The sequence below is a fragment of the Pristiophorus japonicus genome, chromosome 15, assembly GCF_044704955.1.
Source record: "Pristiophorus japonicus isolate sPriJap1 chromosome 15, sPriJap1.hap1, whole genome shotgun sequence".
NCBI classification, from domain to species: domain Eukaryota; kingdom Metazoa; phylum Chordata; class Chondrichthyes; family Pristiophoridae; genus Pristiophorus; species Pristiophorus japonicus.
Genome location: NC_091991.1, coordinates 113,575,329 through 113,602,096, shown reverse-complemented (window position 1 = coordinate 113,602,096; position 26,768 = coordinate 113,575,329). Strand labels below are relative to the sequence as shown.

General features: G+C 50.6%; 1 protein-coding gene across 3 annotated transcripts in view; it reads left to right on the top strand.

Annotated features, from left to right (window-relative positions):
• Positions 1–52: 52 nt before the first annotated feature.
• Positions 53–26,768, top strand: part of glis2b (GLIS family zinc finger 2b) — a 364,253-nt gene continuing 337,537 nt past the window's right edge. Inside the window, exons 1-2 of one of the 3 annotated variants that reach the window (XM_070900832.1) lie at positions 53–216; positions 18,853–19,112. The gene's annotated coding sequence lies outside the window, so the exon portion shown is untranslated. Of the gene's footprint in view, positions 229–18,852; positions 19,113–26,768 lie in introns of all 3 variants that reach the window. The other 2 variants (XM_070900834.1, XM_070900833.1) reach the window with 2 other exon arrangements.

Genomic DNA, 26,768 nt, shown 5'->3' with positions numbered 1-26,768 from the left:
AACAACGGCTGCGCTTTGCTCCCTCCCTCGCGCTCGCTTGCGCGCGCGCTGCTCGTCTCGTTCCTTTAATCGAATCCCAACCGTCACATAAGAGCGTGCCTCGGACCAAGGTCACGTGCCACTGTGCGAACGCTGGGGAAGGGGAGGCGGGAAGCAGACCAATGCCAAGAGGCTGAGATGCAAGCGGTTGCTCAATGGAGAACTCCACTACTTAAGGTGTGTAGGTGGGTAAGTCCATCATTTAGCATGCTACTAATGGCTCAGTAAGTCCATCACTTGGAGAGGGTGCAGAGGAGATTGACCAGAATGGTACTGATATGTCCTTACTATACAGTACAAATACACACGAAGCCCATGCTTGAGAGACGGTCACTCTATGACCAGCAACTTTTATTCCAGCACTGAAGTGATGAAGGTGGGTGGAGCTTCCCCTTTTATACCTGAAAGACCAGGTTAGGAGTGTCTCCCACAAGTTCACCGCCTAGTGGTCAATGTTCTCACAGTGTACAACTAGTCAGTTTATACATGGGCTACAATGACAGTTGAATACATGACATCACCTCGCCCCCAGCCCAAGCCTAATTGGGATCACAGGTTAAGTCTCTCTGGTGGTTTACGCTCCCTTATAGAGTGCCTGAGTTGGGGCTCCGGCTGTTGGGCGCTGGCCTGAGTGTCTGCTGTTTGCGGTGCCTCAGACCTATCCGGACTGCCCACAGTGACTGGGCTCTCCTTCACTTGGTGCCGGTGTTCGGCCATCTGTGGAGGAGTGAACTCTACATCGTGTTCTTCCTCTGCTTCTTCTATGGGGTTGCTGAATCTTCTTTTTTTTTGATCCACATATTTGCAGCAGATTTGTCCACTGGTAAGTTTAACTACCAGAATCCTATTCCCCTCTTTGGCAACCACAGTGCCTGCGAGCCATTTAGGCCCTGTAGCGTAGTTGAAAACAAAAACAGGATCATTGACATCAATACATTGCGCCCTCGTGGTAGTCACATTGTGACTGTCGCCTGCACTCAACAATTTCTTTCATGGTGGGGTGTACAAGGGATAACCTGGTTTTGAGCGTCCTTTTCATTAGTGGCTCTGCGGGTGGGACCCCTGTCGGGATCTATTGGCCAACAGGAAGCATGATAAGCGGCTTTGTAGGGAACCCCCTTGGATTCTGAGCATTCCCTGTTTGATTATCTGCACTGCTCATTCTGCCTGGCCGTTTGAGGCCGGCTTGAACGGTGCCGTTCTGACATGGTTGATACCATTTCCTGCCATGAAGTCCTGGAATTCAATGCTTGTAAAGCACGGGCCATTGTCACTGACCAAGACGTCAGGTAGACCATGGGCGGCGAACATTGCCCGTAGACTTTCTACCGTGGCCGAGGATATGTTTGAACTGAGAATGTCACACTCAATCCATTTGGAGAAGGCGTCTACTATAACCAAAAACATTTTTCCCATGAAAGGACCTGCGTAGTCCACATGGATGCGTGACCATGGTTTGGCGGGCCAGAACCAGGGGCTAAGGGGGGCTTCCCTGGGCATTGCCCAACCGGGCGCACGTGTTGTACCTGCGAACACAAAGTTCCAGGTCTGCATCTATCCCTGGCCACCAAACATGTGACCTGGCAATTGCCTTCATCATGACAATGCCCGGGTGCTCATTGTGGAGTTCTCTGATGAACATCTCTCTACCCATCTGGGGCATGACTTCTCGGTTTCCCCGTAGTAGGCAATCGGCCTGAATCGAGAGTTCATCCTTGCGCCGATGAAATGGTTTGAATTCCTCAGGGCATGCCCCATATGTGGCTGCCCAGTCCCCATTAAGGACACATTTCTTGACTAAAGACAGTAGCGGGTCTCTATTTGTCCAGACTTTGATCTGCTGGGCTGTCACGAGTGAGCCTTCGCTTTCGAAAGCTTCCACAGCCATGACCATCTCAGCAGCATGCTCGGTTGCCCCCTCAGTGGTGGCTAGTGGGAGCCTGCTGAGTGCATCAGCGCAGTTTTCAGTGCCCGGTCTGTGCCGAATTGTATAGTCATAGGCGGCTAACGTGAGTGCCCACCTCTGTATGCGGGCCGATGCATTTGCATTTATGACCTTGTCGGCCAAAAGGGACGTTAGGGGTTTGCAATCTGTCTCCAGCTCAAATTTCCTGCCAAACAGGTACTGGTGCATTTTTTTAACAGCGTATACACATGCAAGCGCTTCCTTTTCTACCATCCCGTAGCCCCGTTCTGCCTGGGACAGATTTCTGGAGGCATAAGCTACCGGCTGTAATTGACCCTGAACATTAACATGCTGCAACACAAACCCGACCCCATAGGACGACGCGTCGCACGTTAAAAACAAGTTTCTTACATGAGTCATATAGCTTTAACAGATTGTTGGAGCATAACAAATTTCATGCTCTATCAAAAGTCCTTTCCTGGCAGTCCCCCCAGACCCATTCACGACCTTTGCATAGGAGCACGTGTAGTGGCTCTAACAGCGTGCTCAATTTGGGAAGAAAGTTACCAAAATAGTTCAGGAGCCCCAGGAACGAACGCAGCTCCGTCGTGTTACAGGGTCTGGGTGCTCTCTGGATCGCTTCTGTTTTGGACGCAATAGGTCTGATCCCGTCTGCTGCTACCCTCATCCCCAGGAATTCTACCTCTGGAGCTAGGATGACGCACTTCGCCTTTTTCAGTCGCAGACCTACCCGGTCCAGTCTGCGTAGCACCTCCTCCAGGTTGTGGAGGTGTTCTTCAGTATCACAACCCGTGATGAGGATGTCATCTTGAAAAACCACCGTCCTTGGAATCGACTTGAGGAGGCTTTCCATATTGCGTTGAAAGATCGCGGCGGCCGAGCGAATCCCAAACGGACATCTGTTGTACTCAAACAACCCCTTGTGTGTCGTGATGGTGGTCAGCTTCTTCGACTCACTCGCCAGCTCCTGGATCATGTAAGCTGAGGTGAGGTCCAATTTTGAAAAAAGTTTGCCACCGGATAGCGTCGCGAAGAGGTCCTCTGCTCTCGGTAGCGGGTACTGGTCTTGGAGTGACACCCGATTGATGGTGGCCTTGTAATCACTACATATCCTGACCGACCCATCCACCTTGAGCACCGGCACAATCGGGCTCGCCCAGTCACTGAATTCTACTGGCGAGATAATGCCTTCCCTCAGCAGGCGATCCAATTCGTTTTCTATCTTTTCCCGCATCACATAAGGCACCGCTCTGGCCTTGTGGTGTACTGGCCTGGCGTCCGGGTTTATGTGAATCACTACCTTGGTCCCCATGAAAGTGCCAATGCCGGGCTGAAATAATGAATCCAGTTTGTCCAGGACCTGTGAGCATGATATTCGCTCCACAGAAGAAATTGCATCGACATCACCTCATTTCCAGTTCATGACAGCCAGCCAACTCCTCTCAGTAGTGTGGGACCGTCCCCCGGAACAATCCAGAGTGGCAACCTGTTCTCCGAATCTTTGTGGGTCACGACTACCATGCCGCTGCCTAGCACCGGAATGATCTCCTTTGTATATGTCCATAGCTGTGCGTCAATCGGCAATAATTTTGGCCTCCTGGCCTTGGACGCCCACAACTTGTCAAACTGTTTGATACTCATCAGGGACTGGCTGGCCCCTGTGTCTAGCTCCATTGATACTGGGATGCCATTGAGGAGCACTTTCATCATTATCAGTGGCGTCCTGGTGTATGAACTGTATATGTGCTCCACATGAACTCGCTGAACTGCAGCTTCCAGCGATTTCCCCCAGTGTCCATTTGGCCCCGTAGGGCTTCCATTGGCCCCGTCCTCCTCATACATCAACCTGGCTGCAGGCTTCCTGCACATACGCGCCAAGTGACCGCTGATGTTGCAATTTCTGATACCTGCAAGCTCTGGCTGTGTGTTTGCTTCCACATCTCCAACATGAGCCATTGTTGGAAACAAAAGGCCCATTACCAGTCGATCGTCTCTGACTGCCTGTGTAATTGTTTTTAAGCACACCATTAACAGGTGTTGATGGCCCCATTACTGGCCGCATTGTCCCTTGCGATGGAGTGAATCGCCGTTCAGCTAGCCATTGTCTCTGTTGAATTCCCCCTTTGGATTTGACTACATGCTCGAGCATGTCCGATTGCCACTGTCTGCCTGGGGAACTGAGTGCCGCGTTAACAATGTTGACTCCCTGTCCATTTGCTGCATTTAAACCAAGATTTTTGTCAAACATCATTCTGGTCTCATTCCTCCCCTGAGATAAATGTCTGGGCCATCAAAACCGCTGTTTCCAAGGTCAAGTCTTTGGTCTCAATCAGTTTCCTGAAAACCCCAGCATGCCCGATGCCCTCAATAAAAAAAAGTCTCGCAGCATCTCCGCTCTGCATGCATCTGGGAACTTACATAGGCTCGCTAGTCGCCGGAGGTCTGCCACGAAGTCTGGAACGCTTTGCCCTTCTCGCCGCCGGTGCGTGTAAAACCGATGTCTCGCCATGTGCATGCTGCTCGTCGGTTTAAAGTGTTCCCCGATCAACTTACTGAGCTCTTCAAAAGTCTTGTCCGCCGGCTTCTCTGGCGCTAGAAGGTCCTTCACCAGGGAGTACGTCCTGGACCCACAAACCGTCAGGAGATGAGCCCTGCGTTTGTTGGCCAAATCCTGTCCCAGCCATTCCTTAGTGACGAAACTTTGTTATAGTCTCTCAATAAAGTCGTCCCAATCATCACCAACACAGTACCTCTCGTCTGTGCTGCTAGTGGCCATGCTCGCGTGGTTTAAATCCCAGTTTCTCGTCGCCAATGATATGTCCTTACTATACAGTACAAATGCACATGAGGCCCATGCTTGAGAGAAGGTCACTCTGTGACCAGCAACTTTTATTCCAGCACTGAAGTGATGAAGGTGTGTGAAGCTTCCCCTTTTATACCTGAAAGACCAGGTTAGGGGTGTCTCCCACAAGTTCACCACCTAATGGTCAGTGTTCTCACAGTGTACAACTAGTCAGTTTATATATGGGTTACAATGACAGTTAAATATATGACAGGTACCAAGGATGAGGGACATGTCTCCAATTATGTAGAGGGATTGGGGAAACTCCTTACAGCAAAGAAGGCTAAGGGGAGATTTAATAGAGAATTTCAAAATTTTGAAGTGTTTTGATAGTCAATAAGGAGAACCTGTTTCCAATGGCAGGACAGAGTAAGCAAAGGACACAGATTTAAGGTAATTGGTAAAAGTACCAGAGGTGATGTGAGGCAATGTTATTTTTACACAGTTGTGATCTGAAATGCGCACCCTCAAAGAGTAGTGGAAGCAAATCCAATAATAACTTTCAAAAAGGAATTGGATAAATACACGAAGGGAAAAAGTTTACAGGGCTATGGAAAAGAGCAGGGGAGTGGGATTAATTTGCTAGCTCTATCAAAGAGCCAGCACAATCACAATGGACCAAATGGCCTCCTATACCATATTCTGTGATTCTATAATGGCTCAGTGGGGTAAGTCTATCACTTGGTGTGGTAAAGTGGTTCAGTGCGAGATAGGTGTGTGGTACAGCTGGCTGACAAAACCACTGAAAACCATTCGTGTCTGTGCTGGCTCTTAGCTAGCGCCATTCAGAACTAATCCCATGGCCCTACTCTCCATATAAACCTGTATCTTCCTCTGTCATTGACCAACCACAGGCTCAGGCAGCAACCACAGTAGTATATAAGGTAAGAACATAAGAAGTAGGCTACAGGAGCCTGCTTCGCCATTGAATAAGATCATGGCTGATCTTATCATGGACTCAGTTCCACTTCCCTGCCCGCTCCCCATAACCCCTCATCGTTTAAGAAACTGTCTATTTCTGTCTTAAATTTATTCACTGTCCCAGCTTCCACAGCTCTCTGAGGCAGCGAATTCCACAGATTTGCAACCCTCTGGGAGAAGAAATTTTTCCTCATCTCTGTTTTAAATGGGCGGCCCCTTATTTTAAGATCGTACCCTCTAGTTCTAGTCTCCCCCATCAGTGGAAACATCCTCTCTGCATCCACCTTGTCAAGCCCCCTCATATGTAGAGCCTGCGGTTACACAGACATCTTACGACCCCCAGAAGGAGGAGATGAACCACCCTTATCCCAGGAAGCCTTCAGCCAGCCATCTCAGATTCTTAGGCGACTACCTTAGCACCTAGAAGGGGCACTAAATTAGTAGCGGTCACTGACCATGCATTGTCACAAAGGGCAAACACTGAGGTAAAGAAACGCTGATACTGCTCAAAGCCCATTACAAGTACTCAAGTAAACTTTGGGAATGTGGACTTGAACTTTAGAAACGTAGAAATTTGCAACGCAGAAGGAGGCCATTTCAGCCCATCGTGTCCGCACCGGCCGCCAAGGAGCCGCACAGCCCTTGGTCAGCAGCCCTAAAGGTTACATCTAAACCTATGAACAATGTCGGACAGGCAAAGAGCACCAAGCCCAACCAGTCCGTCTCTCACAACTGCGACACCCCTTATACTGAAACATTCTACACTCCACCCCAACTGGAGCCATGTGATCTCCTCGGAGAGGCAAAAGCCAGATAAAAACCCAGGCCAATTTAGGGAGAAAAAATCTGGGAAAATTCCTCTCCGACCCATCCAGGCGATCGAAACTAGTCCAGGAGATCACCCTGGCGGTATTCTATTCCCTGCAGTACTTACCATTATATCTGCGCCGTCCAACAAAAGGTCATCCAGTCTAATCCCAATTACCAGCTCTAGGATCGTAACCGTGCAGGTTACTGCACTTTAAGTGCCCATCCAACCATCTCTTAAAAGTGGTGAGGGTTTCTGCATCCACCACTCTTCCAGGCAGCGATTTCCAGATCCCCACAATCCTCTGCGTAAAGAAGACCCCTTCAAATCCCTTCTAAACCTTGCACCAACCACCTTAAAACTATGCCCCCTCATAATAGACCCCTCCACCAATAGAAATAGACCCTTACTATCCACTATGTCCAAGCCCTTCAATATTTTGTACATCTCAATGAGGTCTCCTCTCAACCTCCTCTGTTCCAATGAGAACAAATCCGCCGATCCAATCTGTCCTCATAACTAAGATTCTCCATTCCAGGCATCATCCTAGTAAATCTCTTCTGCACCCTCTCTAGTGCAATCACGTCCTTCCTATAATACGGCGATCAGAACTGCACGCAGTACTCCAGCTTTGGCCTAACCAAAGTATTATACAATTTAAGCATAACCTCCCTGCTCTTATATTCTATGCCTTGGCCAATAAAGACAAGCACTCCGTATGCCACCTTAACCACCTTATCCACCTGGCTTGCTACTTTCAGGGAATCTGTGGACCAATGGTGGAGCTTTGGAGGCGTGGCCTATTCAGTTGGAGCTCTGCTGTGGTGAGAGAAGGAACTCCCTGCTTTGCTCCTGCCTGGAAGGCCTAGTGTGAACCCTGAGACCAGCCCAGGAAGAGGAGGAGGGGGCTGGCTTACTACAATTCAACGTCCAGAGGGAGAGGAGGAGAGCAGAAAATTTTATCAACTTATTACTACTACAGAGAGTTGGAGAGAGGGGGAAAAGAACAACCTGAGAAAACACCATCCAGTGTGAAAGGAGGGAGAGCCATTTCTACAATCTTCGACAGGTGGGTGTGTTTTGGTGCATTCCCCGAAAGACTTTGTTGTATCAGTGGGGGGAGGAAAGAAGACCATCTCGAGGGCCGGAACATCGCGGGGGGTGTGTGTGTGGGGGTCTTGCTTACAGCTAGGCCCCACACACCACTGAAGCACCCCTCCCCCATTGCCTAGCCTGGGATAGCTGGAGCTACCTGGCTGAAGTAGTACTAATCACCCTATTTAACATCGTTGGGAGTGTGTGCCTGGGTGGCTCCAGCTACCCCAGGTGAAGACATCTTCTCCCCCCACCTGAAGACCATCTACAAAGACTGTGTTTTTTGCCATCTGGGGAGTGCACCCCAAGAAACACCCACCCATCGCTGTGAGGGGAGACCTGCCCTCGCAGCTTCCCTCTTTCCCACCCCCCCTCGCTCTTTCTCTCTCTCTCTGTCTCTCCCCTCTCTCTCTGAGAGCCTTTTCCTCCTAATTTGGAAATAAGACAATTAAGACAACTGAGCAGAGGGAGCAAGGCCCCTCCCCAATTGTCAACTAGGGGAGAGGTGTGCCTCTTTTAGAGCTCCCTCTGTTCAAACACCAACGACGCCTGTGACTTTGGGGTGGGTCTGGCCCTTAAAGGGACCCCGTGATGGCGACCCCATCCATGCCGGTGGCAGGGCCAGCAAAGACATATGCGCAGGTGGCATCCACATCCACGGCGCCTCCTGCTGCCCTGCCACCGTTCAGATTAATAACAAAGAAACACGGGGTCAAAAGCTACACTCACCCCACAATGAGCATTGAGGAGTGCATGCGGGCGATGGCTGGGGTAGTCGGCCCCTCGGCCATTGTCGCAGCCTCCAAGATGTCTGGGAAGGCTGTATTCTTCCTGGGGTCGGAGCGGGCGGTGTCCCTGGCCCTTGAAAAGAGGCTCACGGTGGGCGGGACGTTCCTGCCGGTGGACCCTCTCGAGGCCACCGCGCAGAGGGTCATCCTTTCAAACGTCCCGCCCTTTGTTCCCGCTGAGCTCCTCCTCCCTCACCTACACCAACTGGGGGAGGTAAGGTCGGGGATCAACCCCATACCGCTCGGCCTCAGGGAGAACAGCCTGCGCCATGTGTTCTCCTTCCGCCGCCAGCTTTTTGTCCGGCTGGCGTGGGAGGAGACTACAGAGGGCAATTTTAATGTGGTGCACGAGGGGACTGCCTACCGCGTCTTCTGGATGTCGGACGGCGTGCGGTGCCATGCCTGTAGGGAGGTGGGGCACGTTCGCAAGAACTGCCCCGCCTCCAAGGCCGCCAAACCACCGAAGGCGGCCAAGGCTGGCGCTGCCGCCACCCCTCCCCCTAGTAGCGTCCGCGTGCCGGGAGCCGTAGGTGCGCGGGCATCGTCGGGGGCCTTTGTTTTCACGGCCTCCGGCGGGGGGGAGGGAGAGCGTCCGATCGGAAGGAAGGCGCGGAAGAAGGCGAAACATCTCGAGGCGGGTCCCCTCAGTGCGCCAGACAATTTGTTTACTGCGCTCAGCCCAACCCCGTCACCGGCGAGCGCGGGGTGCCCTGAGCCCGTGCCCGAGCCCTTGACCAATACCGCAGAGGGGTTCGGGCGCGGGCAAGATAAGAAAAAGGGGGGAGTGGAGCGGGAGGCCTCGGCAGACATGGAGGTCTCCCTGCCTCCGCGCCCCCCCGGGAACAAAAGGATGCGCCGCTCCAATGAGGCGGAGGGGGAACAACATCCCTCCGCGGAGGAGTCGGTGCCCGCCGCGTGTCCCGCGTCCCCCACCAGTGCCCCCAAACTGCGCCGTAGGCAGGAGGAATCTGTCCCCGGGGAGGGTGAGACAGCTGCCCAGCCTCTGCCTCCCGGGGATGGCGTGGAAGATCTGCCTGTCGTGGGGGGCGTGGGGCCAGCGGAGGAATGCGTTGTCGCCGGGTCGAGCGTCCCGGGGACTGAGACGGGCGGGGCCGAAAAGGCCGAACCTGAGCCCGCCCAGCTATTAACCAACTTCCCCCGGGTGTCGCTCGGCCCGGAAGAAACGGAAAACATGAACAATTTTAACGATTCTGTACACGCTGGGCCGGGGGGTGGCGGCAGGGAGGGGGAAGAACAACAACCCTCGCCCCCTACTTTGGAGCTGGCGTACTTGGAGGAACTGGAACATTACTTTGGCCAGGTCTCTCCGTGTTCCCCGGTTCCTGGGCCGGAGGAGGAACCCCTTCCGCTGTCGCTTCCTGACCCAGCACCACTTTTAAAAGAGCCCAGTGGGGACTCCTCTGCCGACGATCCTGGGGGTGGGATCGGGGCAGAGCCAGGGTCGGATGGAGCGGCCGGGCCGTTTGCCGTACCTCGTGCGGTCGACGGGCCGGCTGCTGGCGGCGACCTCCCGGAGGGGGACGGGGACTCGGTGGGGGACGAGGGAGAAGATCTCGAGTCCATCGCCAGTGAGGCGGTGGATCTCCTCGTGCCCGCCGCTGAGTCCCCCCTCATTCCTGCAAAGGAGCCAGGATCGCCGCAACCGAGCCCATCTGGCCCTGGAAAGATGGTCTGAGCCGGGGCTGCTCGTCGCGTCCGTCCGCGCCGCCGCTAAAACCATGGCCGCGGGCGGGCCCTTATCAAAGGCGCAAGGCCTTGAGCTGCGCCGGCTCAAAAGGTTCCTCGCTGGGCTGCTGAAGGAGTGGAGGTCAACAAACTACTCTACTCCCCCCCCCGCCACAATAGGTTAGGTAGAGGTTGCACTATGCTTTTGTCATGAAGATAACCATAGCCAGCCTCAACATCAACGGCGGTAGAGAGGCACACCGTAGATTTAACAATTTTTCGCTCCTGCGGGAAGGGAAATATGCGGTGTGCTTCCTGCAAGAAACCCACACCGTTCCGGGAGACGAAGCCACGTGGCTCCTGGAATGGCAAGGAGAGGTCCGCATGAGCCACCTCACTGCCACTCCTTGTGGGGTGGCCATCTTGTTGGCCCCGCATTTTCAGCCGGAGATCTTGGGGGTCGAGGAGCCCGTGCCAGGCCGCTTGCTGCACGTCACGGTTCGCCTGGGGGACGTGCCGCTCCATTTCGTGAACGTGTATGCCCCTCAGCCCGGACCGCAGCAGACGCGCTTCTTCGAAGAGGTGTCCGCTCTTCTTGGCTCCGTCGACGTCGGCGACTGCATTGTCCTCGGGGGGGGGGGATTTTAACTGCACCCTCGAGGCGAGGGACCGCTCCGGTGCCCCGCAGAGCATGACAGCGATTGAGAAGTTGAGGGACCTGGTTGGGTCCTTCGACTTGGTGGACGTCTGGCGAAATCTCCATCCCGACTCCAGCGCCTTTACTTGGGTGAGGCTTGGAGTAGGATGGTCCAGAGTCGACCGCCTTTACGTGTCTCGGGCATATGTTTCCTGCGTCCCGGCGGCCTCCATGCGACCGGTGCCGTGTTCGGACCACCACCTGGTGTGGGCGGAGCTCGCTTCGCTCCGCGCGAGGACGGGGTCCGCGTACTGGCATTTTAACAACCAGCTGCTGGAGGACGTGCGGTTCCAGGACTCGTTCCGTCGTTTCTGGGCCGACTGGAAAAGGAAGCAGGGGGGCTTCCCCTCCTTGAGGCTATGGTGGGACGTGGGCAAGGCTCACGTCCGCATCTTCTGTCACGAGTACGCGAGGGGGTCGACCAAGAGGCGGGCGGCCAGGGTCGGACGCCTAGAAAAAGAGGTGCTCGACCTGGAGTCCCGTCTCGGTCAAGTCGTCGAAGACCTGGCCCTGCGGATGGTGTACGAAGTGAAGAAGGCCGCGCTGAAGGACCTGCAGCTCGTCGGGTCCCGAGGCGCGTTCGTGAGGTCGCGGATCCGGTTCCTGCGGGATCTGGACCGCAGCTCCCCCTTCTACTCGCTGGAAAAAAGACACAGTGTCCCTAAGCAGCTCTTGACGCTGCTGGCCGACGACGGCTCTCTCGTCTCGGATCCGGAGGGCGTCAACAACAGGGCCCGTGAATATTACGGGGCTCTGTTCTCTCCGGAGCCGTCCAGCGAGGAAGTGCGTAGAGTTTTGTGGGAGGATCTGCCGAAGGTAAGCCCGGAGGGTGCCGAAAATCTGGAAGCTCTGCTAAGCCTGGCGGAGCTGACCGGCGCCCTCGCCCGGCTCTCGAGGGGAAAAGCCCCGGGGCTGGACGGGCTGACCATGGAGTTCCACAGGGCGTTCTGGGACGTCCTGGGGGGCGACTACGCGCGGGTCCTGGGGGAAAGTCTGGCGACCGGGGAGATGCCCCTCTCTTGGCGCAGGGCAGTCATCGCCCTGCTGCCTAAGAAGGGCGATCTCCGCCTCCTTAAGAACTGGCGCCCAGTCTCCCTCCTCAGCACGGACTACAAAATCTTCGCCAGGGCGATGCATGCTCGCCTTGGCGCCGTGCTGGACAACATGATCCACCCCGACCAGTCCTACACGGTCCCGGGCCGGACAATCCACGATAACATCCATCTGGTCCGGGACCTCATCCATCATTCCCAGGAGGCTGGTCTGTCGGTCGCTTTCCTATCTCTCGACCAAGAGAAGGCGTTCGACAGGGTGGATCACGACTATCTGTTCGGAACTCTGCGCGCTTTCGGGTTCGGGACGCATTTCGTCGCCCGGATCCGACTTTTGTACGCCGCCGCGGAGTGTCTGATAAAGGTTAACGGGTCCTTGACGGCGCCCCTTCACTTTGGGAGAGGGGTGCGCTAGGGATGCCCCATGTCCGGCCAGTTATATGCCATCTGCGTGGAGCCTTTCCTGCGCCTCCTGCGGACGAGGTTGACGGGACTGGCTCTGCAAGGGCCGGGTGTGGAGGTCGTCCTCTCGGCTTACGCCGATGATGTGCTCCTCGCGGTAGAGGATCCCGCTGACCTGCGGAGGATGCGTGAGTGCCAGGAGATTTACTCGGCCGCATCCTCTGCCAGGATCAACTGGGAGAAATGTTCCGGACTCCTGGTGGGTCAGTGGCGGGTGGACTCCCTGCCGGAGGAGCTCAGGCCTTTTGCCTGGAGCACGACCCATCTCCTCTATCTGGGAGTCTACCTTAGCCCCGACGAGGAAGCCTGGCCGGCGAACTGGCAAGAGCTGGAGGCCAAGGTCGCCGCTCGCCTAGTGTGCTGGACAGGACTGCTGTGAGTGCTGTCCTACAGGGGTCGAGTGCTAGTCATAAACCAGCTGGTGGCCGCCATGTTGTGGTACCGGCTGGTCACTTTGACCCCTTCCCCTGCGTTTGTCACCAAGATACAGAAGAAGCTGGTGGACTTCTTCTGGAACAACAGGAAGCACTGGGTCTCTGCCGCGGTCTTGAGTCTCCCACTTAGGGAGGGCGGTCAGTCGTTGGTGTGCGTCAGCACCCAGCTCGCGACTTTCCGTCTTCAGACCCTGCAGAGATACCTTTACGTCAAGCCCCCTCCTAGGTGGCGTGCTCTGGCGACGTATTTCTTCCGCCAGCAGCACGGCCTCAACTACGACACGCAGCTCCTGTTTGTGAGCTTGGGGGGCGTCAGGACCGCCTTCCAGGAGCTGCCTGTCTTTTACAAGGAACTCACCAGGGTCTGGAACAAAGTCTCCACCAAGCGCAGCTCTCCACCGGCTGGAGTGGCGGATGTCCTGCAGGAGCCGCTGCTCGGGAATCCGTACCTCCACGACCGAGGTTTTAGGTGGCGGTCGGACGAGAGGGCTGTGGCTGGTGAGGTGACCAGGGTCAGGGACCTGCTCGATGGTGAAGGAGCGGGCTGGATGGTGCCAGACACGCTGGCGCGGCGCCTAAATTCCGCCAACGTCCGCCGAGCGGCCGATGCCATCGAGTCGCTAAAAACAGCTCTGGGCCCTGACTCCGTTAGGTGCATTGAGGAGGCTCAAGCACGTGGGGAGATCCCGTCCGAACTGACCCCCGTCCGGACGAAATTCCTCATCGGCACCAAACCCCGGAACCTCCCTCGGGAGCCGGCGCCTCACAACTTGAGCCGCCTCGAGGAAATCCCCTCTGTGCCTTTCAGTTCCGCGCGGAGGGGTTTCCTGTATGGGCTGCTCCTGCACACTCTCAACTTTGCCATCCTTGCCTGCCGTCCGGACACGCCATGGCGTACCATCTTGCCGTCCGGAGGAGGCGGGGGTCCCCGATGGAGTGCACTCTAGTCGGGAGTCCTCCCAGTATTTATCGGGGACTTGGCCTGGAGGGTGGTGCACGGAGCAGTCCCGTGCAATAAATCTTTAAGCTGGTTCACGGGCTCCCAGGCCGCCTGCAATTTCTGCGGTCTGGAAGAGTCCGTGTTCCATGTTTTTACCGAATGCACAAGGTTGCAGCCCCTGTTTTATTATTTAAAGGGGCTGCTCCTGAAATTCTGGCTGCACTTCAGTCCCACACTCCTGACCCTGTGCGGAGGGGAGCGGGTAGGTCCGAGGGCCTCCTCGTAGGACTGCTCCTGGGCACAGCCAAGGGTGCCATCAGCCGGTCCAGGCAGCGGGCGGTCGAGGGGGTTGTTCGGCCTGACTGCCTGCCTCTCTTCCGTGCGTACATCCGCGCCAGGGTGTCCTTGGAGATGGAGCACGCGGTGTCCACCGGTACGCTCGCGGCCTTCCGCGAGAGGTGGGCGCCGGAGGGACTGGAGTGCATCGTCACCCCCGGCAACCAAATTTTAATTTGATTTTATGTTTTAAAGTTTAATTTGTTTTAATTGCTGGTGTTTTTAGTGTCCCCCTCCCCTTTTATAGGGGGCACTTGGAGGAAAAAAAATAAGATTTTAGTGCCCAAAAAAAAACTTTAAAAAAAAAACTAAAAAAAAACACAAAAAAAGGGCCTTGGAAATGTTTGGTGCGCCCCCCAGATCGGGGGGACACGATTTAATGATTTAATGTTTTAATTTTCTCCCAAAAAAGAGATCTGTGGACAAGTACTCCAAGGACCCTTAGTTCATCTATACTATTAAGTAGCCTATCAATTAATGTGTATACCCTTTCCTTATTAGCCCTTTTAATTGAATTAAATTCAATTTACCACTGCTCTGCCCACCTGACCTGTAGATTGATATCCTCCTGCAGTCCATGACTTTCCTCTTCATTATCAACCACACAGCCAATTTTAGTGTCGTCTGCAAACTTCTTAATCATACTCCCTGTATTCAAATCTAAATCGTTGATATATACCACAAAAAGCAAGTGACCCAGTACTGAGCCCTGCGGAACCCCACTGGAAACATCCTTCCAGACACAAAAACATCCATCAATCATTACCCTTTGCTTCCTACCTCCAAGCCAATTTTGGATCCAACTTGCCACTTTGCCCTGTATCCCATGGGCTTTAACCTTCATGACCAGTCTACCACGCGGGACCTTATCAGAAGCCTTGCTAAAGTCCATATATACTACATCATACTTACTACCCTCATCGACTCTCGGTTACCTCCTCAAAAAATTCAATCAGGTTAGTCAAACACGATCTTCCCTTAACAAATCCATGCTGATTGTCCCTAATTAATCCTTGCCTTTCCAAATGCAGATTTATCCTGTCTTTCAGGATTTTTTCCAATAATTTTCCCATCACTGAGCTTAGGCTGACAGGCCTGTAATAACTCAGCCTATCCCTTTCTCCCTTCTTAAACAAGGGTACTACATTAGCAGTCCTCCTATCCTCCGGCATAATGCCCAGATCCAAAGAGGACTGGAAAATGATGGTCAAGGCCTCTGCTATTTCCTGTTTTACTTCGCTCAACAGCCTGGGATGCATTTCATCTGGGCCTGGGGAGTTATCTACTTTCAAAGCTGCTAAACCCCTTAATACTTCCTCTCTCACTATATTTCATCCAGAATATCACACTCTTCCTAGATAGCAGTATCTGCATTACCCCTTTCCTTTGTGAAAACAGATGCAAAGAATCCTACCAACATCTTCTGCCTCCACACAAAGATTACCCTCATGGTCTCTAATAGGCCCTACCCTTTCTTTAGTTACCCTCTCACTCGTAATATATTTATAGAACATCTTAGGGTTTTCCTTAATTTTACTGGCCAAGAATTTCTCGTGCTCGCTTAGCAGTCCTAATATCCTTTTTAATTTTGCCTCTTAACTTTCTATATTCCTCTAAAGATTCTATAGAATTTAGCCGTTGGTATATGACTTAAGCGTCCCTTTTTTTCTTAATCCTCCCCTGTAAGTCCCTAGACATCCAGGAGGCTCTAGAATTATTTTTTCCAGCCTTTTTCTTTAAGGGCACATGTTTGGCCTGAGCCTTCCAGATCTCCTCCTTGAATGCCTCCCACTGTTCCGACACTGATTTACCCACAAATAGCTATTTCCAGTCCACTATGGCCAAATTATTCCTTAACTTAACAAAATTAGCTTTTCCCCAATTCGGAACTTTTATTCCAGGCCTGTTCTTGTCCTTATCCATAACCAACTTGAATCTGACTGAATTATGATCACTGACACCCAAGTGCTCTCCCATTAATACCCCTTCAACCTGCCCAGCTTCATTCCCCAAAACTAAATCCAAGACCGCCCTCTCTCCTGATGGGCTTGCTACATACTGACTAAAAAAGTTCTCTTGAATGCATTTCAGGAATTCCACACCCTCTATACCCTTCACACTAAATTTGTCCCAATCAATATTTGGATAGTTAAAATCCCCTCCTATTACTACCCTATGGTTTTTGGACTTTACAGCAATTTGCCTACATATTTGCTCCTCCATCTCCCTCCCACTGTTTGGGGTCTATAATACACGCCCAGCATTGTGATCGCCCCTTTTTTATTTTTCAATTCGATCCATATGGCCTCATTTGATGATCCCTCTAACATATCATCCCTCCTCACCGCTGTAATAGTTTCTTTAATCAGTACCACAATCCCCTCACCTCTTTTTACCCCTCTCTCTATCTTGTCTAAAAATCCTGTGGTCAGGAATATTGATTTGCCAAACCTGCCTCTCTTTCAGCCATGTTTCTGCAATGGCTATAATGTCATACTCCCAAGTGTCTACCTGTGCTCTTAGCTCATCCGCCTTATTCACTATACTCCTGGCATTAAAGTATATACCATTCAGCACAGGAAGACCTCCTTGCTTACTACATACTAAGCCCTGTTTCCTCTGTCTTACAGATTCGCTTTCTAGATTCTTGCTATCCAATTTCTGCTTTACTTCCTTCCCTTTTGAATTCGTTCTCAGGTTTCCATCCCCTTGCCAAGCTAGTTTAAACTCACCCCAACAGCACTAGCAAAACTCCCTGCGAGGATATTGATCCCGGCGCTGTGGAGGTGCAACCCGTCCGGTTTGTACAGGTCCCATCTCCCCCAGAAGCGGTCCCAACGCCTCAAGAATTTAAAGCCCTCCCTCCTACACCAACTTTCAAGCCACGTGTTCATCCTCTCTATCCTTCTATTCTTATATTTATTAGCACGTGGCACCTGTAGTAACCCGGAGATTACTACCTTTGAGATTACTCTTTAATTTTCTTCCTAGCTCCCTGAATTCTTCCTGTAGGACCTCATCCCTCATTTTACCTATGTCGTTGGTCCCAATATGGACCATGACCTCTAGCTGTTTACCCTCTTCCCCCCCCCCCCGCCTCCCAGGATGCCTTGCGTTCGCTCCGTGACATCCTTGACCCTGGCACCAGGGAGGCACAAAACCATTCGGGAGTCACGTCTACGGCTGCAGAAATGCCTGTCTGTTCCCCTAACTATAGAATCCCCTATCACTAGAGCTCTTTTATTCTTCGTCCCTCCCTCCTGTGCAACTGAGCCACCCGCGGTGCCTTGGAATTTGCTCTGGCTGCACTCCCAGAGGCACCATCGTCCTTACCGATACTCAGAAGTTTGCTGGGAGTTCCTTTGTCTCATAGAATACTTCTACTTCAGGATATCACTGGATGTGCATGCATGTTGGTTGAGGTATAATAAAGGGTTATGATTTAACACAGGATTTGTTTGACTATTCATTGGGAGCATGAATGTTTTTGCTCTGGGTGTGGAGGTGGGGTGACTTCCAAGTTTTAAGATAATTGGCTCTCCACTAAACATTGCGAGTTTATCCCACTGTGCTGCTGTGGAATTGGCAACTCCTGGGCCTCGACTTAATTGCCATCTCCTTCAACCCCTTCCACGACATTTCCTTTAGCCCCTTCTTTTTCTCCTTTCTGCAGGATGAGTCGTCTTCTGAGAACACTATTATTCCACATACAAAGCACGACTGTAATTTTGAGACCTTTTTCGAGGCTGTTCAGTATTTCACCCCCACTCCCAGCCTGGCCAATTTAGTGCCTGATCTGTAACCTCATGGATACATGTGCCGCATTATGCTCTCTTTCTGTTATAATTCTTGGATTCCGCACATGAGCCACAACTTGAGAGGATAACCTTGGTCACCCAGAATCCATCCATCCAGGATGGAACTACCTTTGCAGTAATGATGGGTGTATAGATTGGTAGAAATTAACTGCATTATGGCAATTTCCAGGATACTTGGTGTCTACCTGCATGTTGCTCTAATGGTCACATACCTGTATGTTTACCTGAAAAGCTTTCACATTTCTATTAATTTGTTTTTAGGAAAAAATAAGAACACTAATTGGAATGAGGAAAGGCACTAACGTAGATTTTTGTTCGGGTTTTAGTTGCATGTTGTGTTATTAGCACCCACTGGCCGTTAGTGTGCTGATTTTGTGGTTTAAGTGTAATTTACATAGTGTGGGTGAGCCTGGCTTTAGAAATTCTCAGGAAATGAGTAGCAGCATATGGGGATAAAAATGTTGGCAGTAATTACAAAGACTGTTTATTTTGGATACATACATTTTTTTAATATATCTATTTCAGTCTTTGCAAAGATTTTTGGGCAATAGCAATGCTTGGCAGAACCTAGTGACTGGCACAATAAACATCGAGGTAGGGAACCGGGACTGTGGCGAGTGTGTCTAGTACCAGCATAAAACCTGACAAAAATTGCTAAATCCCCACAGGCTGCCACTTACCTTAAAGTAGACGTTGCCCATTATACCCGCTAAGCTGTTCCCTAACCCCCACCCTCCTCCCGAAGAGAACTTCCACAGCCAGGCTCAATATTGCTTGGAAGCTAACTGGTTAGGAATCTAGTTTAATATTTAACCCTCACTAAGCCAGTTAATTTGGCGTTAATCTGATTTCAATGGCAATGAATTTTGGGTGGTTTCTATAATGGGCATCCAATCCTCAATTCCAGTTTTATGGCCAGGCAGCAAGCTTAAAATCTACGCAATGTCTCTCTGGACTAATGATTAACAGTTAATAATGTAAAACTATCTGAAAAATTCATTCTGTAGCTTGTTTCACGAATAATTTGGGAAAACACAGAGGGAAACTCAAAAATCCTTTTGCACCATGAGGATATCCTGTCATCCGGCCACTGGCAGTGAAAGCATTCAACTGATGTGCACCTTGGAAATACTGCACATGCTCAGGCTGCACCATCTCCCTGAATCTAAGAGTGATCGCTTTTTAAAGCTCAGAATTTTGAGAGAGGCCGAATTTCTTGTAAAAACATTAATGAAGCTTCTGAAATACGTGAAAGAAAACTTCACCAGTAAGTCTTAATTATTCTTCAGCATATAACTTTTAATGTTTTTATTATGTTAGTTTTATTTTGGACCCTGAGGGGGGAAAACAGCAGCTGAAAGGAAATTTTTTAAGTATCTTGAGTGATTTGCTTTCTCCTTTATAATAAATTTGTACATGATCAGATTACAATTGATTTTCAGTAGCAAATAAAAAAATGCATATCTGCCAGTCAGTTTTCTTGTTTTATAAATATATAATTGTAGCAATGAACGTATAATTTTAGAAAGATTTGCCTAAAATTTTGCTTAAAGTTGCTGATGATTAAGCATGACAATGTGTGATACCTAAAAGTGTAACATACAGAACGTGCACACTCTCACTCCTTTTTTGATCTACCACTAGCACCTCTCGTGTGGCACTGCTCACTAGTTGGGAGACAGGTCTGTTTTGTGCCATGTTTCAGTATCAGGGTTACTGATATACAGTGAGACAATCACTCAAATTCTGATTTTAAAACTTGGGGAAGTATTTGATTTTTACTGGTGCTTTGGAGATAAAATTTAGTAACTGTCCAAGTTTCTTATTAAAACTGTAATTCTGTGATGATATGTTTATCAGCCTTAGATCAGTGGTGCACTCTTGCCTCGGAGTCAGAAGGTTGTGGGTTCAAGTCCCAGACCAGAGACTTGAGGATGGAATCCAGGCTGACACTTCAGTGTAGTACTAACCACGTGCTGCACTGTCAGAGGTGCTGTCTTTCAGATGAGATATTAAAGCGAGGGCCCGTCTGCCCCCTCAGGTGAACTTAAAAGATCCTATGGCACTATTTGAAGAAGAGAAGAAGAGTTCTTCCTGGTGCCTGCCTGATATTTATCCTTCAACCAACGTCACTAAAAATGGATGATCTGGGTATTTATTTCATTGCTATTTGTGGGAGTTTGCTGTGTGCAAATTGGCTGTTGCATTTCCTACATTACAACAGTGACTACACTCCAAAACGACTTCATCGGCTGTGTTATGTTCAGAATAAATCCACAGGACTGTATCGCAGACTCAAACTTTTGTGACCTTGGTCAACTCCAGAGTGGGGAAGCAGCATGGTGAATCACCTTTTATACCTGTTTGCCCCAGGGTGCACAGGTGACCCTTGGGTCTTCCACAGGTGTGCCCCCTAGTGGCAAGTCTTACATTTTGGTACAGTTTACATGCATACATAACATCACTTCCCCCCCCCCCCCCCCAAAGTCTTATGTGCAAGTTATTTGCAAGTTGAGGCGATCTGGCACCCCGCATACCCGGGTCGATCGCCTGGATTGAAGTCCCGACGTGGTGGGTTCATCCTCGTGGTTGACGGCGAAGTTGATCGTGTTACTGGGTCGCTGGGGGCCAGGTCCTTTCACAGTGGTTCCTGGTTATCTGTGGTTCACAGTTTGGTCTCGTCCAAATGCTTTACGCGTTAGTCCAGTACACGGTTTCACAATCAAACGCTCCGTTTGCAACACATACACTCCATTCCCCCCCTTGGCTAATGCGGTGCTAGCGGCCCAATAGGGGCCCTGAACATGGTCTACATCACCTATTCTGATGTCGCATGGGGGGGGCGGCCGTGCGATCATGGTGCATTCTCTGCAGATGGCCTACAGAAGGCGCGGTTCTGAGTGATTCTGTCTGGTGACTGCCTAGCTCCCAGGATAGCCGGGTCTGTAGGGAGTCTACCGTGATACACATGGTGCTTGGTTTAGTGATTTGGGCTGCCTGCTCTGGGCTATTGTCGCTGACCCTGAGATCTAGCAAGCCCAGGATGGCTGCAATGGCCCTGAGACTTTCGGTAGTGGCGGGAGGCCTAGTGGTCCCTGTGGGTCGTGGGCTGTAGTATGGAGGCTCCGAACCACTGACTGTGTGTAGCTGCCCTGCCTTACTTTGCAACGTTGGGATGGGCCTTTCGTCTTTGCGACGGATAGGTTGCAACATCCCGTCTAGCAGTTCACCTTTGGCAGGCGGTAACGTGAGATCCTGGCTGGTCCAGGTTCTAACCTGGGGGGCCGTTACGGTTGATCCCTCGCTTTCTAGCACTTCCAAGACCGCGAGTGGATCTGCAGGCTGCGCCGTTTCCACCCCGGTGGTGGGCAACGGTAGCCAACTGAGGGCATTAGTACCATTCTCAGTGCCTGGCCCGTGGGGGATCATGTTACAGTGCATAGTGGTAGACGTTCTCAAAACAATGCATCGATAATGGTGCCTCTGCTCTCCCAAACTTGTGGGATGGGCAGCTTGTCTGACTCAAGGACATACTGGGACACTCTTTGGTACGTCTCTTTAGTCCCGTGAATACAGGCTGCTGCTATGTTTAACTTATTGGATACATGTTCAATCGTTTGGGGCTCGCCCGCTACTTTTGCTAGCTGCACAACACTGCCGACCTCATGCGGTAACACATCACTTGCTACAAATACTTTGTTAGATACATATACAACTGGTTGGGGTTCGCCCGCTACTTTGGCTTGCTGTACAACACACCCGACCCCATGTGATAACACATCACTCGTTACAAGTAGTTTGTCAGATAAAAAACGACCGGTTGGTGTTTGCCCGCTACTTTGGCTTGTTGTAAGGTCCCCCCGACCCCATGTAATGGTACATCATTGGCCGCGAAGGACTGCTCACATGGGTTACATAGTGCAAACAACTTATTGGAACGTGGTGGGTTCCTGGCCTTCTCAGCGCTGCCCCTTTACCTTTGCCCCAACCCAGTCGTCTTCCTTGCTGGGCAACATATTACTCCGTTCCATTGTGGCGACCTCCTGTGGTCTGGACGCTCTCTCGTCCTGTGGTCTGGACACACCTTCATCCCGTGGTCTGCACGCACCTTCATCCCATGGTCTGGATGTTCTTCCGTTCCGTGGTCTGGACTCCCTCTCGTCCGTGTCCGTGATGCCGACTGCCGCGATCTTCCTTCCCAGGGATTTTGCCTCTGGCATCGGAAAGACGCATTCGGATCGATTCAGCCGGAGTCCCATTCCGCATGATCGACCTGGAGCCTCTTCCATCGTCACGAAGAGGTCGTCGGCTTCGGGTGGTGGATACAGCACCTGTACCGCTGCTCGGTTGATCTTCACCTCCTCGTGGTCGTGATGAGCGGCCTCTGCCTCGGGGATCGGCACTTCGATGCCTGGTTCAGCTGAAGGTGGGGGTTTGCTCAGCCTTTGAGAAGGGGCGACATCGTTCGCCAGAGAAGATACGCAGGGGTCTTCCCAGTTCCATTGAATCTTCCCCATCCACCTACCAAGCAACGTTGACCTGAAACAATCCACAGTGGTAAATCATGCACTGCTCCCTCATGGGATACTCTTATGTCAGCATTACCAATAACTGGTATCAGTTCCTTGGTGTAGGTGCGCAGCTTTGCCTGAATCGGGATCGGCTTGGGTCGCTGTGCTTCGTCGTACCACAGCCTCTCGAATACCTTCTGGCTCATAACTGATTGACTAGTTCCATGGAGACTGGAGTGCCGTTAAGTTCGACTTTTAACATTATTGGAGGGCTTTTGGTGCTGAAGATGTGTATCCCATATACTTCCTCTTCATCCTCCGGTTCAGTTGCCTCTCCTGCTCGTTCATCGTGATCCTCGCTGGATCGGTTGCCCTCTCCTGACTCTGCCACCTGGTGAGTCAGAGATCATTTGCACATTCGCTGGAGGTGCCCCATTGTTCCACAGCCCTTGCACACATAGGGCTTGAATCGACATTGATGAGCTCTATGGTTTCCCCTGCAGCGCCAATACGGTGCTAATGGATAAGCCGACTCTGAGTCACTCTAGGCCTAGGTCTGGCCTCGTGTGGGCCCTGCCCTGTGCTGTTCTGCCTGCTGAAAACCTTATTTTTATGCACATTACTTGCTGGTGAGCTTCGATGAAGTCCTTACTACTCGGGGGATCAAGGGTTATGGCGAGAAAGCAGGAAGGAGGTACTGAAGTTTCATGTTCAGCCATGAACTCATTGAATGGCGGTGCAGGCTAGAAGGGCTGAATGGCCTGCTCCTGCACCTATTTTCTATGTTTCTATGATTCTGTGAAGATATCTGTTTCGTGTTATCGCTCGTGGATATGAAGGCTTGGGCTATCGTGATGGCCTTGCTCAGATTTCGGGATTCGACAGACAGCAGTTTGCGAAGAATGATCTCGTGGCCAATTCCAAGCACGAAAATGTCCCGCAACATTTCCCCCAAGAATTCTGCAAATTTGCACTGCTCCGCAAGGCGTCTTAGGTCGGCGACAAAACTTGCCACGTTCTGGCCCTTGGAGCGACGGTGCGTGTAATGGTGGTACCTGGCCATCAGGATGCTCTCCTTTGGCTTGAGGTGTTCCCTAGCCAACATACACAGCTCTGCGTTGCTTTGACCGGTGCCAGCAAATCTTTAAGGGGGCCATATACCGATGACCCACATACGGTGAGGAGAATCGCCCTGCGCTTGATCGCTGTTCCAGCCGTGTCCAATTTGTTGGCCACAAAGTACTGGTCGAGGCGCTCAATAAAGGCTTCCCAATCATCACCCTCAACAAATCTCTCAAGTCTACCAACGGCAGCCATTACTGCGTGAAGGTTCGTGATCCATTACTCGTCGCCGATTTGTTATGTTCAGAATAAATTCACAGGACTGTATCGCAAGCTTGTTGTGACCTTGGTCTCTTTATTCAGACTCCAGAGTGGGGAAGCAGCATGGTGAATCACCTTTTATACCTGCTTGCCCTAGGGTGCATAGATGACCCTTAGGTCTCCCACAGGTGTGCCCCCTAGTGGCAAGTCTTACATTTTGGTTAGGTTTACATACATACATAACAGGCTGTAAACACTATGGATCGTAAAATATGCTATATTGATGCAAGTTCTTTCTTTGCCTACATATGTGTGTATATATATATATATATACAATTCTTATGTTATCATTTATTAAAGCCCATGATACACAAGATAAAGGTAGCATGTAGGAGGTAGTTACATTGGCTTTAGCAGTAGTGAGAATGAGACTTGTGGGTTTTAAAAGCAGTTATGGAAATGCTGGGCTCTGGTAATGTTGTGAGGTGTGTCTGCGGTGTGGAACTATGGCAGAGAGGGACTGTGAGGTTTGGTAGCACTGAGGAATGGAATGTGGGATTTTGCTTGGTTTCTGCAGCATGAGGAGGGCACAATATTATAGATAGACAGATCATTATTATTTTAATCCTTTTCTGGTTTTACTTGAAGTCACGTGGAAGGGAGGGGAAGTTCACTAGTTCATTTTGGTATTGACTCCTCCGACAGCCTTGCGGGGCTGAGGAACCAGCCAAGTCAGATCACTAGGAAATCAGCTGGCTTAACTTCAAGTCAGAATTGACGCAATACCTTTCAATTAATGAGTTTTCAATATGGCAGGAACCCCATCCTCCTCTCGGACTGTGCCAGGTGTTTTGTTTATCCATGTTCCTTAGTGCCTCAAGTTTTGTCAGAGCAGCGCAACATCTTTTTCAATCTGACTTTTTCCTTCCAGTTTTATCTAATGCCGCTGACTCCTTGCCAGGGATGGGCTTCATGCGTACCAGCACCACTCCGGCCACTCTTCATTTATGAGCCAGCAGACTATTCCAGCCATTGGGGCATCGCTATTGCAGTCAACCCTGTCTTCATCAAACATCTGTACGCGGGCACTTTCCAGCAGCTGTCACTCCATAACAATCAAGGATGGGAATCTGGCTGGACCTTTCTTCTTCTTAACCCAGGCACTCTGAGAATAGTTCAAGCAACCTAATTACTGAGATCAACGGACTTGGCACAGACCGGGAATAGAAGCTGAAGCCTTCTAGTCTGTATGGTTCAGTACCGCAACACACTAAGCCATTGGTGGAGCTTGAAGACTATAACTAATTGCAATGTTCATTCTTAGTAGCATAATATTCTCAACAATGGAATTGTTCTCAACATTAATGGATCAACCAAGTAATTTTATTTAGTAATATGTTTATGAAGTGAAACTTCAAGTCAAGTGAAGCAGGCTGTGCTATAGATTTTTCAAGTCCTGGCCCTGCATCTGGGACTATTGGATCAGCTGAGCACAGCAAATGCAAGAAGATTGGATGGGAAGGAGTGCAGCCTGATTTTTCCATTCCATTTAAATTAATGGACAGAAAATCATTTGGACTTCTCTGGCCTAGATTAAAGTGCCACTTGAACCCTTTGACTCGGAGAGAGACACACACTTGCACGTACTCTCTCTCACACTTGCATGTTGTTGGATGAGTTCCAGCTTTCACTTGGAAAACTGCAGGCTCCTCCTTTTAAGTTGTAGCCTTAATTATCAGGAACCCTAACTACCACCATCCCACCCCCCTCCAATTATCAGGATCCCTTACGCCAACTGTTGATGGGCAAATAGACTGGAGAGTGCGAATCCATTTTAAACTGATTACAGCGAAAGTTGGTGACATTACAAGAGGGTGGCCTTGGTGACAAATTGAATAGCTCAGGGTTGAATGAGACACCAAAACTGTGCCTTGGCAGATTCAGCCTGGGCAAACATTTGGGAAGAGAATGGAATCAGGGGACGAGAGTGCACTCTGGCAAGAACTGAACAGAACTGTTTTAGTCTTGCTGATATAATGCGAGGAAGTTGTGGCTCCTCCATAGCTGGATGTGGGACAAGTGGTTGAACAGCACAGTACTGATCTTGGGATCGAGGGTGGTGTTGGATGGGTACTGTTCAGTGTTGTAAAAGCAGTCTTAATCCACTTTAGTGCTTGTTAAAAGTCCTATAACTTTCCTTCACTTCTGCTCAATGTCTGTTCCCTCCTTTCCTATACCTGAAATGTTTGGGGATACTCTGCTACATTAATGATGCTATATCAGTGTAAAGTGTTTTAAAGATGTTTTGCTCCTATTCAGGATATTGTTTTTATATCGGAGCAGAGCCTGGAGCAGTGCAAGCAGTCAATATTCTTCTGTTTCTTTCCAGCATCCACAGTATTTTGCTTTAATATTCTTCTGTTGTTGGTGCTTTCCTCCATGTTTTCCATTGTTGGTGATAATTATCTTTTTATCCACTACATTTTGATGCTGTGAGGATATCAAGGCCACAGGAGCTGGCCCTATAACCAGCAGGACTGGCTCCAAGGAAAGAGGGGAAAGAATTGCAGAAAAAGAAAGGCTGAAGCAGATTATGTCTATGTCAGTACTGGTGTAAAATGGCTCCCTTTATGCAAACATCTCATCTCATGATTCATTTTGCCTAATGCTGGTCAGGTCAGACATTTTTAACTGGAACTGGTGTGAATTGAGTTCTGGCAATCACCCGACACATGGAATGACGTGATAGCCAGTTGCTGTATAACCTACAGCTTGTTGTCTTTTGGTCTTGTAGCACAACCTGCTGATAACTTGTTGTAAATGCAGCAGATTCCATACAGCAAAGCTGATAGCTGATACAGCTGGTACCATTGAAGGAAGTGAAGTAAATGCAGAGTACAGTATGTTCAGTCCAGGTCATTAAATAAGTCATCAGCCTTTAAAACCATCTGTCATCGAGTTCCATCCTCAGCACTGAACTAAAATTGCTAACTCCACAGGATTGCACACAGTCTATCCAGGTGATCACTTGCATCCCTCTCTATAGAAAGAGAAGAGATTTCACACTTCAGGGGGGAGATTCTCCCTTT